The sequence below is a fragment of the Coptis chinensis genome, chromosome 9 (assembly GCF_015680905.1).
Source record: "Coptis chinensis isolate HL-2020 chromosome 9, ASM1568090v1, whole genome shotgun sequence".
Classification (NCBI taxonomy): domain Eukaryota; kingdom Viridiplantae; phylum Streptophyta; class Magnoliopsida; order Ranunculales; family Ranunculaceae; genus Coptis; species Coptis chinensis.
Window position 1 is genome coordinate 64,472,314 of NC_141464.1, and position 3,499 is coordinate 64,475,812.

A 3,499-nucleotide genomic window follows, 5' to 3' on the forward strand; every position below is an offset into this window, starting at 1 on the left:
AGCGGGACCATATAAAAGAAACGCTACAAATATTCCGAAATAAGCTATACTGACGGAAAAAATGGAATTTCTAACAAATTCATACCAATCAAAATAATTGTTAGAATTTGAATGTAAAAAGTTTCATTCTAGCCCGAATGATTCCTTCGTCTGAGAACCGCCATTCACGCACGAAACGGAAAAGTAAGCGGCTGAGTTAGCCTACCCTACTATACAATTGAGTAGGGGTTATAGTAGGCGAGCGAGTTAGCGAAGACGCTTAGGCTAATAGAATCGATAAGAGAGTCGGTGCGTAGCAAAGGTTAAGGGAATTTTGTTTCGATAATCAAATTACCCCAGTGAAATCCGCCCCTTTTAATTCATAAGAATAAGGATGAGCAGAGCGAAGTCGTGTTGTCAATGGATTTCCTTTCGCTAGAAAAGCAGGATGGGGGCTGTAGAATGGCTTTCCCTGTCTGAGGAAAACGTGAAGAATTGCCATTTTATGAGCTTGTAAGGCCTGTTGAAGTCCCCGGGATAACCGTTTGCTATTGCTATAAGGGCTGCTTTTCCTTTAGGTATGCAATCTTGTGTGGTCCAAGAATGTCAATGAACTTGTCACACCCATGGCTACTCCCAAAATCAAATAATAGTTTGGAGATATCGAACTATGTCAAAGGTACTCGATTTTTGTCCCTTGAGCTTTTGAAACAACTAAAAGTTTATGTTGTCTCCACTCATGTACTAATATATCCTCCATTTCAGTTGGCGACACTTATCGCCATACGTCTGAGTTCTCTATCTTGCCATATCACCCCGATGGTCGTAATTTAGTAACTCTTTCCCCTTCTCTTATCCTTCTTTTACATTATCTTTATATTTTTTTTTCTTGGATGAGGTTTAGTCAAGCTTTACCTCATTTTTTGTATTTTTTTTCGGGGCTTTAAGATTTTTATGTTCAACTATCTTCCTCTTTCAGACCATTGTCACTGGAGCAGGAGATGAAACACTTAGATTTTGGAATGTGTTCCCTTCTCCAAAGTTTCAGGTAAATTCAGTGAATCTGTATATGTATATTGCATACACATACCATAGAGAGCCTATGGTTATGGTACGCAGCAAAGATGAATACGAATTCGGGGACTCTGCCTATTGGTAGTGGAATGAGTAAGGTTGCAGCTACCCCGTCCTTTAGAAAAATAATTGTTAGAATTTGAATGTAAAAAGTTTCATTCTAGTCGAACGATTCCCTCGTCGAGAACCGCCATTCATACGGAAACGGAGAAGTAAGCGGCTGAGTTAGCCTACCCTACTATACAATTGAGTAGGGGGGTTATAGTAGGCGGCGAAGTTAAGCGAAGACGCTTTAGCTAATAGAATCAATAAGAGAGTCCGTATGTAGCAAAAGGTTAAAGGAATTTTGTTTCGATAATCAAATTACCCCAAATAAAGAGTTCTTTACTTGAAGACTTCAAGATGATAAATATTTGCAGGAGCTATGAACTGATGGAACAGATGCTTAAAGTATACACCTACGAGGGAAGGTGCAAGACCCGCCTTCAACCGAACAAAAACCAAGGTAAGCAATTTGGTGCTTAAGGATAGACATTGAAAAAGTTTTTGATAAGATGCTCAAGATTATTGTATAGAATGAATGCATATTAGAGTCCCTTGAAGCTTTAATGCTAGAGTTGGAATCTGATTTTACGCTGCTTCGTTTCGCTTTGTTAACATTCCAGTTGAACTTGAACCATGACAGACTTGCGGTTATAAGCGAGTCACATTTTGCATTCAAATATTTCAACTTTAAAAGTCGACTACCCTCCGAGTCACAAAGATGTAGTTTAACTGCAGGACTCTGGATTTTCATGTACCTTCTTTTTTCGAGTTCTTTGGAAACGAGGCCGGGTGGAGCTGATCATTTTCTGGTTGCTTGTCATGATTGGGTACACTTCTCGTGCCTCCTTCAGATTTAAATTTCACCATTTTTTAGTTGAGACTCCAATTTCTTGTGTAGTCTAATAAATTGTGTATTTTCCAGGCCCCGCATGAAATGGTGCGACATATGAGTAGGTGCATTAGAGCACTCTGCAATGCTGATGTTAATGAAGGCTTTGTAATTGGCAATGCTGATGTAGTTGGACAAATGAAGGTGCTGTGTCATTGTGTTGTGAGAAATTTAAATGGCTATTTATAGAAGCAGAGATGAGAGCTGGAGAAATTTAATAAGAACACCTTCTCTATTATATTGGCAAATTCGAATTGCTTGATTTAATAAAGGTCTCTTTACTACGAAATCTTGTGTCTTAGAAGCCCGAAGAGCTATGGAAGGAGAAGTGTTTAAAATTGATTATTTATTCATCTGGAAAAGATTATTTTCTCTTCAAGAATAATAAGGCATATTAGCTGAAGCGATGCTTTGTGGAAGAAAGAATAGAAGTGGCCGGAATAACCTCACTTGCAGATTCTGTAACTTAATAAGGATCTAGTTCTTGTTGTAAGTTGTTTCTAATGAACAATTAGAAGTAATTGACGAACAGAACAGGACAATAAAGAAGAAGAATGAAGACCTGTCAGCATGGCAGCTGTTCACTGGCATCAACTGACATACTTGTAACTGACTAACTAACTGTTTGTAAACCGACTAACTGAAGTCTATAAGTAGATTCTCTATACATGAAAATATTAAGACTTGTAATACCAACTTCATCATATGTGCAGCTGTTGAAGGATTCAATGGAAGCAGCACGGTCTTCTCCACCAGTATTCCCGTCAATTCGGTAGTACTTGTACCCACGTAACACTGAATAGTCTTAGCTTCCTTGTGTTTCTCAGTAAACTTTATTGGAACCTTTTCCAGAAAATCATGTTAAAAATTTCCCATGACACAACTTCATGGCATGTAGCAATTGCAAGATGTAGGACTTGCGTACACAAACTTGGACAAATAAATTATCATAAAGATTTCAAATTGAATTACACATCAGCTCACCATTAACCGTTTTTCAAGACCAACTTTGAAATGGGTAAAACAAAAGCAAGGCAAATAAAGTACAATCACACTTAAGTTACATTACATGCTCAAGGTCAGTTATGACTTTCTCCCCGGTTCAAACCTTCCCATGTAAGCAGGGATGGCAATAAAACCCTGTTTCGGTAAGAACCTGTACCTACTTCTTTGGCACACATAGGTGATGAACTTATACAGAGATCAGCAAAGAGAGAGTCACATTCCGGAATAGCAATAAGGGCCCCATCTCCATCACCATCACCATCAACAGCTCAAACTCCTGAGTCATAAATACCCCATTATCTATAGACTGGATAATGGGTCTATAGATCACGTGACAATACATTGAAATCAGTCACCTTCATCTTAATGTCTGGAACAGTCAGCTTTTCAAGGTATACATTAAGACAATCATATTCTGTGCTCCGGAGGTCATCAAGATCCATCTCAACAATTGCAGCCAAGAGAGAATTCAGATGAGCATCTCGCAGTGGCAAGGTATGAATTATA

The 3,499-nt window shown here is 38.6% G+C and overlaps 1 long non-coding RNA gene across 1 annotated transcript; it reads left to right on the top strand.

The window, feature by feature from the left end:
• Window positions 1-1,886: 1,886 nt before the first annotated feature.
• LOC147477329 (uncharacterized) lies at window positions 1,887-2,683 on the top strand. Its single transcript, XR_015209404.1, has 2 exons — window positions 1,887-1,925; window positions 2,021-2,683. It is a non-coding gene; the product is annotated as an uncharacterized LOC147477329 (long non-coding RNA).
• The last annotated feature ends 816 nt before the right edge of the window (window positions 2,684-3,499 follow it).